The sequence below is a fragment of the Cricetulus griseus genome, chromosome 3 (assembly GCF_003668045.3).
Source record: "Cricetulus griseus strain 17A/GY chromosome 3, alternate assembly CriGri-PICRH-1.0, whole genome shotgun sequence".
NCBI classification, from domain to species: domain Eukaryota; kingdom Metazoa; phylum Chordata; class Mammalia; order Rodentia; family Cricetidae; genus Cricetulus; species Cricetulus griseus.
This window is the reverse complement of record NC_048596.1, coordinates 267,568,163-267,583,884: the sequence shown is the minus strand read 5'-3', so window position 1 is coordinate 267,583,884 and position 15,722 is coordinate 267,568,163.

Here is a 15,722-nt window from a genome sequence, read left to right as displayed (position 1 = left end):
CTTTTTGCTGTAGTTTCCTAAATTGCTAGGGATGTTGGCTAGCTCTACTCACCTTTGTATTATAATTTTAAGCAGTATTTCCTCCTTGTTATTTACCCCAGACTCTGAACTAATATGACACAGAGACCTTACACATGGTTGTTTACCTCAGCACTTGTCACAGTAAGTTATAGAATTAACTTGGATGCCCATCATCAGAAGAGTAGATAAAGAAAATGTGGTATTTATACACAGTAGAATTTATTCAGCCCCAAATAACAAAATTACGTTGCTGTGGGAAATATGATGCAGCTGGGGATTACCATATTAGGTGAATTAAGCAAGCTAGAAAGACAAACATCACCGGCTTTCTTTCTCTCATTTGTGTGTCTTAGATTTCATGTAATTATATAAAATTATGTATCTATATGACATGAAAGTGGAAGGAAAGCTATCCATGGGTGAAAGCACTAACAGTGGGGAAGGAACAGAGAGGGGAGGGTGGAGGTGGCGGGGTATAGTCAAAGTGTCTTACAAACTTGTGTGGAAATGTCGTTATGGAAGCAATACGTGCAATGCATATATGTCAATAATTTCTTTCTCAGTGTATCGCTGTTTGAAATCTATAAGAATGGAACAAGCAGCTGAATCTAGTTCTCAAATGATGACTCGGAACAACCAATAGTGTGAGTATAAAAGCATGTCACCTTTCAGCTGCAACAGCCCTATGTCGAATTCTTGGGATATCCCCCGGGGAGGGGAAAGTACATGAGATAAACTCCCTGGACAATTGTAGTACCACTCATAATGTCATCCTTGGTCAGGTGTTTTGATCTCAATCTGTCCTAGTCTCCTAAGAAGATGAGAAAATTCTCAGGTGTCTCCTTTAGGTTGCAGTCTTCATAAGAGTTAAGGAAATCTGGAATGAGTTTCTTGGTGGTAGAAAAACCAAGCCAATCATTCCAAGGCCATGAGGTGTGTTAGCCTCAGATCCTGGGAATCCTGCTGGCTACCAATCTGGGTTTCACCTTCAGAAACTTTTCTATGTCAGCGCTTGTCTCCTCCTCAGGAAAAGAGACGACAGTCTGACCTACCTGCTACACAGAGCTGGTGAGTCAGTTCATAAGAGCATCACAGTTATGCCAGTTAGAGCATGCACCATTCAGCTCCTGTCATCACCAACAGCTTGCAGACCTACTGTGTGATTTTTCCTTCCTCCATCTGAATCAGAGTCATCTTGTGTATAACCTACTGATTAAAAAAAAAGAAAACGAGTGACAGGGTCTCATATAGCCCAGACTGGACTGGGATTTACTATGTAACCAAGACATGTCTTGAACTCCTGATGCTGTTTCTACCTCCCACGTCCAGGAGTAAAGGTGAGAGCCATCATGCCTACTTACCTGATACTTTTTAAGTTGAAATACAGCCATTCAACTGGAGTCTTCTGGCATTTGCTTAACTGTTTTTAAAAGGCCACTGGGAAGGAAGGCTTAATGCTTAAGGTGACAGGCCTTTGAGTTAGTAATGCACACTGACTGATAATAGAAGACTCGAAATCAGAACCCTGGATACTCTGTCCCAGCTACTGTCCTCTCCCTGTCTTGGCTTCTTCACCCCATCAGTCCAATGCCAGCTTCAAAGGAGCATCATGCCAACAAAGAAAAGTGCCACCTTAGTGCTGGGTGGAATAGCGGTAAGGGCTGATACAATAGGTACTCTTTTGATTCATATTTTTAAGTATGTCATCATGACCCACCCCAGAGACATCAAGCACACAGCAAATAAGGAGAAAAAAAATGCAACCCAAAGACAAAGTAGCAGAGTTAGTGAATAATATTAATGTTTAAGGAAAGACTCGGGTTAATTTGGGGGCCGACTTCTGTCTTATCTGTTGCCAGATTCCATTGCAGAACTCTAAAGGTCAGAGTTGGTATGTTTTCTGACTTCAGAGGTTCATTTTGCTCCCTCTAAAGTCTATAAAACATCGATTGTGTTTTACGCCTCCGATCTTGGCTCTTAGAGGAGTGCTCTCCTCTTTATAAATAGTCCAAGGTCACATGTTACAGAAGCCTTGCAACTCACAGGGGATATCCTTGTGAGAGACTGCAGCTGTCCCAGATTCTACTGAGGAAAGCTGTGTTCCTTTCTCTTGCCCCAGCAAATGCTTATTTGGTAAACTTTATTTTTCTCCCATAGTCATCCAAATGAGTCTCAGAAATGGTGCCTCTGGCATGCTGTCTCTCTTGCTTCTATGCAACCACACAAGCAGCCAAGACCCTTGCCCAGTTCAGTGCCCAGATAACAATGTACCTGAGTGGTCCTTGGCTGGCCCAGTCACAACTCTGGAGACCTGGCTCTCTGGTTCTTTACTGCTAGGGTAGTGAGTCCAACTTGGTTTCAGTTTCAGTCTGTTTCAACTCCATTGGGAGACCATAAAATGTTTTCGGTAATAAACATAGTAATGATGCTACCTACGCAAGCCTGGTGATATTAAATTCACAGTAGCAGATCAGCCATCTGTCACGATCTGAGCTGTGTCTGGGAATTGATAACAATTTTTGTACTAGAGTGAAAAGGGTCCCATGGTAGAGATTCTCAGTATGTGCGTATAATAGAAATATGCATATGTGTCCCTAGAAATATACATACATGTATGTCTAGGTCTCAGTTTTACCTGTTGCAAAACAGAGTCTCTATAGGTAGAGCTATAAAGGCTGAGCAGAAGGTCAGTTAATACTTAAAGGCTAAAAACATCCAGTAAAAATATAAATGATTCCATGTTTTCAAAGCTCAGACTACCCTTCCGCAGACATTCATCATCACACCTCTTACAGCTCACCCTTTGGATCTGAAGAAAAGAGAGTGATGTGGATGTGTTTGTGGAATCAATGATCAGACAGATATAAGAAATGTTAGCACTGGTGTTATTAGAAGCCTTGGAATGAGAGATAGCTCCACTGGGTTCTTTTCAGGGAAACAGAGGTTTTTTTAGTAGGCTCTACCTTGGCTTTCTTGACCTAACACCCTGTCTCAATTATTTCACCTATGAGGGATTCCATTAGGGACATTTCATGTGATATAGACTAGGTCATTTTGGTAACATGATGAGTCATGTATTTCGGGGTGTGTCTTATTTAGACCACATTAAATAATGACCACATTTTATAATGACGTTGAGTGCAATTGGCTAGATTATTAGACTCGAAGATACTCAAAGCAGATGATTTTATCGTAGTTTATGCTCAAATTAGATTGCATCAAAACCTTCCCCCTCTTCCTATGCATCCTATAGCAGATGTTATATGCCCCTTAACAGATAATTTACTTTTTTTTTTCTATTTCTGTCCTTGACTGTGGAGTGTTTTCTGTATACAAGGTTTCTAAAAAAAAACTGCTGGTGGATAGATAAATGGCTTTCTTCAAAAATTGTCCTAGGTAACTTATTTTGAGACAATGTACAGCTGGGTAACCTAGACTATCCTCAAATCATAATTCTATTGCCTCTGCCTCACAAGTACCGATACCATGTCCAACTCTTTCACATTTTCTTTTTCCTCGCATTGCTGAGCATTAAATCAACTGTTTCATACATGCTCAGCAATCGATCTATCACATACTCAGCTCTAATAGCTTAGAAAATTCAAAGAATAACCCACTTGGTCCTATAACTGACTTGTAAGCCAATAATCTCATTGTTTTAAAAAGCATGAAGTTCACAGAAGTTTGCTGTATTTAAATGTCTTTGATGTAGATAGTTCCGACAAGGAATATATAGGAAGGTGAGTTTATCAATGTTGCTTTTAAGGTTAACTTTTCTGGAAGACTTGGGCCCTGGTCAAGCAACAAATAGAAAGGCCATGTGGCTCTTCCCTCCTAATAGTCCTAATAGTCTCCTTATTGATCTTTATCTCTAAATAATAAATTTTAAACCCAAGATCATTCCATTAAATCAAACTTTTATTCACTAGTAAAAGTTATTTTAGGGGGCATGAATTGTTCTCTTTCTTGGTGTGTTAAGATACTCTTTGTAATTCTTTGTGGCATTCCTTCGAAATCCATTGAAATGAAATAGACAAAGAGATAGCATCATTTTCAAAAAGGCCATAGATTCATCTGTTCATGAGATAGATGTGCCCAGTTGATTAGAGCTTATAATCCATAGTCTGAAGCCATGGATTGGGGCTTAATGGTGGTCTCAATGGCTGGAATCACACCTGCTTTTCCAGGGCACCAGACACATGTACCTACACTGTCTCTCCCACCCATCGTCACTAGTGAACAGAACACAGCTTTGGATTTGGTAGACATGTCTATTATCTTTTTCTCTCACCTTCTTCTAAGCAGTAAAATTTGTCAAATGGGCCCAGGTGCACCCGTAGCATACTAATTGTCTTTTGTTCCGGGTTCCCCCTGAGTTTGATTTGACTTAGACGGTACTTAGAGTTGCATTATTTCCTCTCTTGCATCACCTTCTCTCATGTGCTCTCTTGGATTTGAACATCCTCTTCTTCAACGCCTTTCACTTCCTTGCCCTCTTCATCTGGCTGAGGTGTTTATGTAGAACTCACACTAAATGTCATTTAAGTAGTTGCTCCATACCAGGCAGCCGGACCCTCATCTTAAGCCCTCATCCTCCTCTGGCCCTTGCAGTGCTCCTGGAAGAGAGGTGATATTTTTGTCCCAATCTTAATATGCAGCAAGTGGATATTTAGAGGGACATCAGTTTGTGGTACTCCTGAATGGTAGGCTTTTTTGTTTTTTAAATCATAATGTAGTTATGTGTTTATTTCTCCATCTCTGACATGATACTCTGTTTTCTGGCTGTCAGGCCAATATCTAAAAGGACTTTTGTACTTTGAGCACATAGTCCAGAGGCAGAAACATGATCAAACATCAGCTCATTTTGTCAAATGAACAAAAAGATGAATAGAGAATAAGTAAAGAGAAAAAAAATCACCTGAAAAATTCATAGGAAAAAAAAGGCTTCAAAAATGGGTATCACTTATTCTATCACACATCTGTTCATGTTCTCATCATCTATGAGACTGAAATAGAAAACCTTCAACAAAACAGCAAGTGAAGCATTAAGGTGAGTTACACTTCAAATACAAAGGAGAGCTATCTGGTTTTATGAAAAATTTGCCAGAAAGCTTAAAATAAAATAACCTTAAAATCGTAATTGGAGGATCTCAGAACTTTAGTGAGGGAATTTAACTCAATACTCTTAAGTTTTACCAACTTTAATATCTGAAAATTAAAATTGGGAGTAGAACATTTGAATATGTGTGTAATTAATTCAAATTAATAGCATATCAGAACTTTGTAACAGAAGACTAAAAATATGAGCTACACTAAACAATGAGTCAAAAGAACTTAACAATGAATATATACTGTCAGTTATTCTGTATTTAAGGGCTAAATATCCAAATACACTTTTAATTGTATTTAGTTTTAGGACCTTAACAAAGTATAGAAAAGTATACTGTAGTGTAAGACTTAGGTATTGGCTTGTTAAAAATTCCGAAGACCTGCCAAGTTCAATTTGTATTGCCCATTATACCTTGATGTGCAACCCACTGGATCACCGTTAACCTACCAGGAGACACCCCATTAGAGAAAGCTGACTTCCTTCCCTATAAGCTATCAATAATCAACCTAACTGCTCCTTGGATGGGGGATGAATCCCTTCACACTCTATGTTGCACTGTTGCTGGCTTGATCTTGCCTAGGTCTTATGCAATCACAGCTGCTGTGAGTTCATGAATGCAGTGACCCTGTCTAGAGACACTGTTCCATCCTGGTCTCACCATCTCTGGCACTTAGAGTCTTGTGCCTACTTTTCTGAGATAGTACTAGACCTGGGGAGCACCAGTGAGTTAGGTGTCCCATTTGGGAGCAGGTATGGAGGTGGGGGTGGATCCGAAAGCTTAGAGGGAGGGATAGAGTGTGTGTAAATATGGTCAAATGCATTGTATGAAATTCTCAACGCTGGAGAAATGCCAAGCTCAGCTCTTTCATATAAAGAGCCTAGCAATCACTATTTCCATCCTGACAAATAAGGATCTGAGGACCACTGACTTTTCTTTGACCTATCATGGCATCATCACTGGGAGAACTGCGGTAATGTAATCTTTGCAGACAGTTGAACAGACTATCACTGTTGACATGAGCTAAACTTGCACAAAACCTGCTACCGTCACAAACTCATAGAACTATTAAACTGAGCTTCGATAAAGTAAAATAGGCAATATGATCAAGAAAAATGACTCAAAATGATTTAGATCTCTACAGAAATAATTGCAAAACAATAGCATTTCCAGAATGTGACATATGAGAGAGAAAGTAGGTGACTTTAGATTTAATTATGAGTTTTGAAGTACAGTGTAAACCCTTACATCTAAGTTAAAAACATCTTTCTTGTATGTGTGTGATGTGTGTGTAAATTTGTGTGTGTGTGATGTGTGTCCAAGTACACCTGTACCATGGTCCACATGTGGAAGTCAGAGGACAACCTTGGGTTTCACAGCCTTTGTTGTCTACCTTGTTGGAGACAGGGTCTTTCTTATAGTTGCTGCTACTTCTGCCATGTTAGGTGGCCTAGGAGCTTCCAGGGATTTTCTTATCTCTGTCCCCAAGGTCACCATAGGAGCACCGTAGTCAGAGATGTGTATACTACCTCACCAGACTTAACATGGTTCTGGAGATTTGAATTCAAGTCCTCAGACTTCATGGCAAATATTTTACCCACTGAACCAACTTGCACTCCCTAAAGTTAAAAACTTTCAGTTGTGAAAGATTCTGTTGAGAAAACAAAACAGCCAAACACACAGTAGGACACATTTTGCCTCACAATTTCTTCTCTCAGCCTTTTCTCTTTGACTATGAAGATGGTGAGAAACTCTCTTTTAATGGATTGCTGTACAAAGGTCTGTTTTCATGAGCAGATGCACACATCCCTACTTCTAAGACATCAGCAGTACTGGGTAAGTGCTCTGTGGGTGAGTGCTCGCTCGCTTCTTTCCAGGAGGGTGTCCTCCCTCCCTGTGTGGCCAGTGTGCCTTGCCATCAACACATTCCCCAGATGCTCTCTCAGACAGATTCTACTTTCATTGCCTGCATATAACCACAGGAAAAGTGCTTCTGGCTTCGTCCACTGGGTCAAGTTCGACACAGCCAAACTCTGCAATTGCAATCTCCCACAGCTGTGATGCAATAGGCTTGGAATGGGACACATAGTTGTTCTGCTTTTTTATTTTTTTCCTGTCCCAAATCTAGAGGTCACTGCTGATCTGTATGAGAAGCCAGCAGAAGTATTAATTAGATCTTGAAGATTAATCTTGAGGAGAATATGAAACCCTTTTAGAACACCCAGTATCTTTGTATCTCACAGTCCTGGCATTCAGTCCACACCTGATAACTGACTGATTTTCCTTCAGGAGCCTTTCAAGGGCTTATGGCAAAGGCAAATGAGAGGATCACTTCCCTTCATCTCATGCTAGTGTGCTTTCCTATTGGTGCTGAAATGATAACGAGCTAATTTGTTATTCTTGTTGTTTTATGATGTGACAAGCAGGAGAGAGGACACAAACAGTACTGCCACCCAGAATAGATTTAGAAGTGCTTTGCTTGCCTGATCACACCTCTCCTTCAAACAGACTGCAATCATTGGCTAAGATGTTTTCTCAGATTCAAAGGCAGAAATTGTTTTTTACCTCCCGAAAATACGCTAAAAACAAACCCCCACATTGACAGACCTTTCCTTACACAACAGATGCATAAAGCTATAGAAAGGACAGCTTTGCCACCAGCAGGCTGTGTAAAGGGGAGAGTGTAGAAACATTCTATTCTGTCCCCTCCATTCTGGTCCCTCCAGGACAACATGACACCCTGATGCTGGGATTATAAAGAGTGATTGCTATAATCAGCAAGATAAGGGAGGGCACAGCTTTTTTTTTTTTTTTTTTTTTTTTTTTTTGGCTCTTTCCCCATTCTGCTAACCAAGCTGAAGACTGATAGAAGAGATTAGAGAAGGGTTTCTTCTTCAAGGCCAAGCTACAATGCATAAACTTTCGTCTAAGTAACAGGGTCTATCCAACTGCTTCCTTGGAAAAATAAACCCTAACCTCTGCATTCTGCTTCAATCTGCGTGCTTTAGGAAAATGGGAATGCATCCTCCAAAGACCTTAAAGGTGAGATCTTTTCTCTACCAAATAATCACTTCAGTGTCCGGGCTGTGCTGATTGACACCATGCTTATCTGTGCTGCAGGGGAGTGCATGCCAGCAGATGCTATATAAGAGCACAGCGCTTAGCTGGCTCTGCATGGCAACTTTGTTGAGCAAGAAGCAGGATGAGCTATGATGGCTGTAAAAGGAAAAGGATGCTTTCTCATCCACCTCAGAGCTGTATGGAAGGAAGAAAAAGAAGCTACACAATGACAACAAGCTGAACATAAAAAAGCAATTATCATTTCTTCATTCATATTCCATTTGGTAAAAGAAAAGTTATATGCTGTTGGGCTTGGTACCCTTTTAAACACTGAGAAATCAATCAATCAAATAAATTAGGTACTTTGGAATTTTACAGTTAATGCCAAGGACATGCCGTAGGGGTTGCTTATGAATTCAGGATGATTTTTTTCCCTAGAATATTGCATTAAATTTTTTAAATAATTTGAAACAATACAATATAATAAAAATAAATGTGGAGAACTAATAGTGAGTGAATTGGGGCTTCACTTAGAAAAGTGGAAAATTCATGTGGAATTTGGCCCTCTTGAATTTCAAATGTTTATCCACCATTAGATTTCAGAAGAAAATTGAAGTAAGAAAGTGTACTAAAAACTCCAGGATGCCCTTGTTGTGCAATGTGGGGGGGAAATCACCACCATGTAGTTCTCAAACTAAGATTTCTTACATACACATCTCTTCCCTGAGAGTTCTATGGTCAGTCCCCATAGTAAAGCCCAGAGCAATTGGACCATGGTTCAGTCTATGAATATGGAAACCAGCTTTGTGCCCCTGAGTTTTGTCTGCACATTCAGCTAGCTACCTCAAGAGCAACTATTCATGCTTTGCGTTGATTATAACTAGTGAGCACCTTCGCATACATTTCACCACATATTTATCAGGCAGTGTATACACTTTCTTCTATAATAAGTATTAGCATTTGAAAGCACTTTGCATGATCATGTAATATACCATATATGGAGCAAAAATACTTTTGATACTGAAATAATATCTTGCTCTTCAAGAATAAACAGATAAGGCTTGGTAAAATTAGAACTCGTATTGTTGTCATACTCTCATAATTTTAAAGAGTGCTAATCCCTGTATATTATACACAAGAAACCTCTTTGTCACACACATTATATACCTATATAATATATATAATCCATATTTTATTTATCTATTTATATATGCATATGATTCTGAATCTTAACACTTTCTGGTAACAATATTCACTTTATACTTGTGTTGTGTCTATTATCTGTTATCTGACAGTGATCCTGGAAAGCACTTCTGGATTCTAAGAGAAGAGAGTCTAAGAAGCATTCTCCACATTCATGGACTGAGTCCATTTTGCTTTGGGGAAAATGAGATAGAGAGGAGAGAGCAGAAGCAACTGAAAAGCCACCGTAAGGAAAGAAGGGAAGGCTTTTGTTTGGTCCGGGGTTTGAGGGTACAGCCCATTCATCATGGCAGAGCAGGCATGGCTGTATCCAGTCTTAGTATAGAAAAACTGACTGGATGAGCTTTCTCCTGCTATTCTTTGCCTAGTTCCTGTGACAGAGAACTCTACCTTGTATGAAAGCAAACTGGAAGCTGGACTTCCAGAAAGCCTCAGGTCATAGGAAACAGGGGAGAATTTGATCATGCGTCTCTTCTCTTGACAGAATTTTCTATGAGGCTGGAAGAAAGTAGTGATAACATCTGGGGCAGGTTAGCCTCACAAAATGAAGGCCTCCAGCTGAAAATGTGTTGGAAACAGTTGTCAGACCTCCAGGTCCATGGACAAAGTTTCCTGTCCATGAACAAAGAAACTGCTGAGGTGTCTCACCAGGTGTGTCCCTTCCTGTCCATGAACAGAGACATCTCAGGTACCTCACCTTCCTTTCCTGCTCAGTTGGAGTCTTTGAATTTTTCCATGTTAAATAAAGTCAGTTTTGTTTCCTACTTGGTTTTATCTGGTTTTATCTGAGGGTTGAGTGCCGCAGCTTCATGCTTGTTAGCAAGTGCTCCACCACTGAGATAGAAGGCCAGCTTTCTCCCCTTTCCTCTTTGAATGCTGTTTTTGCTGTGCATATGTATAGGCTTGATCAGAAAAAAATTGTTTTCGTGAGCATTGTTTCATCTGGTAGTAATTAGAAATGAAAATGAAGTGAAAGGCATATTTGATACACTGATGATGTGGCCAATTTGATTCCTTAGATAGGAAGTAGTGGTTTTTGGAAATTTTTCTTCCATAGGTATTTTTGATGGCTCCTATAAACCCTTTTTTTCTGGCCCCATCTTTTCAGAAAATAATGCGTGTGGGGGGGAAATCTGCCTTGGGCACCTGTGTTTAGTGTTGTAGTTTGTCCAGCTCTGCCCAATGATCCAGTCCCAATTATTTGTCAATATTATATCCAACAATGCAATGCTTTAAAAATGTTTTTTTTAAAGCTGGGCAGTGATGACACGTGCCTTTAATCCCAGCATTTGGAAGGCAGAGGCAGGCAGATCTCTGTGAGTTCAAGACCAGCCTGGTCTATAAGAGCTAGTTCCAGGACAGGCTCCAAAGCTACACAGGGAAACCCTGTCTCGAAAAAACAAACAAAAAATGTTTTTATTGAGACAGAATTACATCACTTCCTCCCTCTGAGCACTCACAGGCACCTGTCCTCAAACTTACCACTCTCAAGTTGACAGCCTCGTTTTCTTTGATTATATCTGCCTCATACATAGATGCAACCTCCCCCCACACACACACAATTTAGTGAGTCCAGTTTTGTTGTTTGCATACATTTGGTTTCAAGAGCTGACCACTCCGCACTGGACAACCAACCAATAATGGGGCTAATTCCTGGGAGTGGCTAACTCTTCTCCCAGCAGTCAATAGCTGCCTGTAGCTCCTTGTCTAGTGGTGGGACCCCATGAGAACTCCGTCCTTCCTCATCAAGATTGCCAGTGTTCCAGTCTTGTTTATGCATCCATTTCTAGAAGAGACGGTTTCACAGCGCTCATAGCATTCTGTCTCTTACAATCTTTCCACACCCTCTTCTGCAGCGTTCCCGAATCCACAGATGCAGGAGCCCTGAGATAGTTGTACCTGTGGGGCCTGGGGTCCCCACTATCCACTGATCTCTGCATTGTGTCCCGAAGAGAAGTTACTGCGATGAAGGGTGAGAGCTTTGCTTCGTAAGACCTCAAAGCATTTTAATTTTAACATTTCCAATAATATACTATCACATATAAGTCCTCATCAGCTAATAGCTTATTTGTTGAAAGCTGTTGTGATGCCGACCTTGATCCAAGAAAATGGATTTTTCAGAAAGACCAAAAGCAATACTGAGAGGAGAAGTTGAGAGAACTATGTTTTGGTTTGCTATGACGCACATGTGTTGAGTTGGTATTTTCAGTGCAGAACTCTCTCCTTTGCTCCACATATATCCACACAGAAGTATATACACACATATGCACACAAATTCACTTTCTAGAAACTCCATCTGCTGTTGCACATTGCTGGTAAGTCGATATGTTCAGAATTGAATTTATTATCTTGTTGCATCTTGTTTCCCAAGTCTACCTTTTCTTTCTCTGTCCCTTAAAAGAATGGATGGAACACATTCAGCCAATCACAGAATCTAGATGCTTGGGCAATATCTTAGCTTCTGTGTTGTTCTTCCAGAACACTATAGTTCTATAATTTACCATCTTTATTGACTACATGTTTATATTAGTGTGTGTGTGTGGTGTGTGTGTGTGTGTGTGTGTGTGTGTGTGTACATGTATGCACATATGCCATTTTATTTAATATCAACAACCTCCCTCTGTTTAAACTATTATGGTTTTGTTTTCTGGATAAGAACTCTGGGGTTAAAAGACTGTGTTACACATTCTTGGTCAAAAGAGATCTTAGTGGAAGTGTCTCTTTCATAACTTTAAGTATACAACTTTTTCTCTTCATTTATTTGTCTGACACTACAAAGGAAGTGCTTAGAACATATTTCCTCTGTGGTCTTTGGTCCTTACACCTGGTCTGGATGCCTTCCTCATCTCCTCATTCACCTCCCTCATTCCCCACGACTGTTTTCATCACCGCTTTGTCTATTGGCTGCATCCATCATTGGCCTGTAAGCCTTGGGAGGATAAAGGTTGGAGTGTTTGCTTTCCCACTAGCCTATACGCTGCAGCATGCAGCAAATGAGGAACACTAACATAATGAAAAGAATGTATGGAATAAGAAACACACATATTTGGAAATATAAACAATGTAGCCCTTATGAAAGACTAAACATGGAATTAACTCATCTGATCCAGCAATTCCTCTAATGGTTATGTATCCAAAAGGGAGTAAACTCCATATACTGTAGGGATGTCTGCACCTGCCTCCTCATAGTTTCTTTTCTTATATACCTAAAATATGGGTACAGCCTGTTGTCCGCCATCACCTAGATGGATACCCAAACTGTCTTATGTGTACCCCAAAATACTATCCACCACTAAGAGGAAGATGCTATCATTTAAAACATTGTCCATAAGTCCAGAAGAGGTTTTACCAAGCATAAATTGCTAGACACAGAAAGACAAGTACTCTATGACCTCACTCATACATGGAATTTTAAAAAATAGAATATAGAATTAATATACCAGAAAGTGGAGCAGAAGGGTGGACAAGAAAAGAGATAGCATTAATCAAAGAGCACAATGTTTCAGCTGGACAAGAAAAATAGCTTTAGTGGTTTATCATACACAGGGTGTTTATAACAAGGCATATTTCAAAATAGAAGAGTAGATGTTAAGTGTAACAAAAATTGTTTTCTTCAGAGAGTATTTACTTATTTGCTTTTGTTTATAACTGGCCCCTTCGTAGTTCCCTTTCCTAGATCTTCTGTTCTTTAATATTATCCCATCCGAAGTCTCATGGGTCCAGCTCATTGCCAGGTTCAAAAGGCTGCTCTTGCAGAGCACAAATCCAAGCATTCACCATGTTTATTTAACAAAGCAGAATGTGATGCCTTTTATGTCCTATCCTATGAGCTTGGGAGGGATGTGGCTTTCTTGTTTATCCCTTCTCTGTGATGCCATTTTGTGGGATTACAGAGTGTCAGTGTTCAAATGGAACTTGGAGACCATTTGATCAAATCCCTCTGAGGAGGCAGAGTCCAAGAAAGATAAAGCAGATTACCAAGACCCTGCTGTCAGCAAGCAGAGCTGCCCATTTCTACCTTATTTACCCTGTATCTCTCCATCACTTTGCTCTGGGAAGTCAGGCTGATCTGTTTGGGACTTTGGCCATAGCAGCTGATCTGGGCTCTCCAAACCTGCTGGAGACTCCACAAAGGGCTTCAGTTTAGTGCCTGATGTCCTCAAGGTCAGCCAAAAAGCTGACTTCAGGATTAGAAGAGGGTGGTGTAACCTCAGAGCAGCCTGTGGTGACCAGACACTAACAAGGAGACCGCCAAACAGAACCACAGCCAGTTCTGTCACCCATGCAAGGATCTGTAGCTCAGCCATAACATCTGGGGGAACCATTTGCCAAGTCCAGCTCTGAAATCAAGGCGGCTGTGTAATTGCATCTGGAGTCTAGACCCTGCGGCTCTCTCCTGTGGGCTAACCTCCTTTACGCCTCCTGTAGGGCTGAGTCTCTCCCTCTACCACTTTGCCAAAACAACCCCCACACTACTGTCAGTCAGTCTTTCTCTTCTGACTTTTAAGATTCTTCTCTTTCTCTAAATAACTTCTGACTTAAGTTTTTCCAAATATTCTTAATAAACATCTTAGATAAAGAATTTTCCCAATAAGAAGGAATTTGTGAAGTCATAATGTCAGAGCAGATGATGTCCCTGCACAGTTCTGGAGAAATGGTTTTTACAAATCAGCTCTGTGACCTTAAAAGCCATGTCACTGGGCCTCCACTCTCCTTGCCTTCACAATGAGATGCTAGACCACAGGTGTAGAGTTCTACTCTTTGACTTTCCCAACAGAATCATTTTGCCAAACAAAATATTTTTTAAATATGTATTTTGTGTGCATATGTGTGTTCCTGAGTGTGTATGTATGAGTACCATGTGCATGCCAGAGCCCTTGGAGGACAGAAGAGGTGTCACAGCCCCTGGATCTGGAGGTACAGATGGTGGTAAGCCACCATGTGAGTACTGAGAACAGAACCAGGGTCCTCTGCAAGAGCAGTAAATGCTCTTAACTGCTGAACTACTTCAGTATGCAAACAAAATCTTTTAAGGTATGTCAGTATGAGAAAGAATGAGACAAATCCTTTTTCTAGTTTGTGTAAGGGAATGTGTAATAGTTTCTTCAAGCGATGCATCAGTGGAGCACATGAAGGGAGCATCCCTGTTTTTTTTTTTTTTTTTTTTTTCTTCTGTCTAAGGGACTAAAGTTATCTCTTCACAGTCCTCAGCACCTTGCAGTAAGCTATCGCCATGTGGCCATGTGAGCAATTCTATACCTGCCATTTCTAAGTGGAGACACTGAAAACCCTTGTGGGATCCTTCACAAGTTCTCTTCCTTCCTCCTTAGCAAAGGCAGTTTCTGTGCTCTAAGGTACAGCTGTTTAAGACGACTGACCCTTTAGCAGCCTGCATCCTTGAATGACTCTGTAGAGGAGAAAAACTTTTGGTACCACAATGACATGCTATGTGACTTGACAACAGACCTTTGGGATTTGGAGGGTAATCTTTTTCTCCTAGAATAAAACCAACATGTGTAGATGAAGGTCATGGGTAAGAATGGGGAAAATAACTCCAGAAGAATAAGAATAGTATTCTTTCATGTTAGATCTTATTCAGCATCTGCTCATTGTGCAGCCACATCTTTAAATTGAGCTGCACCACGAGACAAAACCAGGCCATCTGGAACAGGTTTATTTAAATGAGCAGGGTTTCATAATTAACATAAATGGTAACCCTTTGGATACTACTAATCTAAAACCCCAAATAACAACTGTTAAAGGAAACTCTTTTCAAAAACAGAGGTGCTTACATTTCTACAGAATCTTAGACCATGGAGAGAGAAGGTTATAGCTCTCAGAGCACCAAAGGCTGGAAGGGCATTAGAATAGGCAGAGCAGGGCTTATTTTCCTTTGTAACCTCTGCAACCTTCTATCTGGTTTTCTGTGCTTGATGCTGCAGGGCACTGGCATCTAAGGATCTATAGCAATAGACGCAAACATTCCATCTCTACTCTGAGGGCCAAGGAGAGATCAGGGTAATTGAGTCAAATGCTCAAAGCTGTATTCTGTTACAATAAGTCCTTCTGCCAAGCTGCCCAAGTTAAGGTCCCAAGTAACACAGAGACACTTATATTAGGTACAAATGCTGCTTGGCCAATGACTAGGATTTCTCATCTGCTAGCTCAGTCTTAATTATCAACCATAAAACTTATCTTATGGAGGATGCTGGCATCCTCATCCTGGGATCACATGGCAGCTCACAGCAGAGAGCAGGAGGAAGAGCGAAAAGGGAAAAGGGATGACTTCCTTCTTGCCCTGCTTATATACAGAGTCTGTCTGCTATGCCA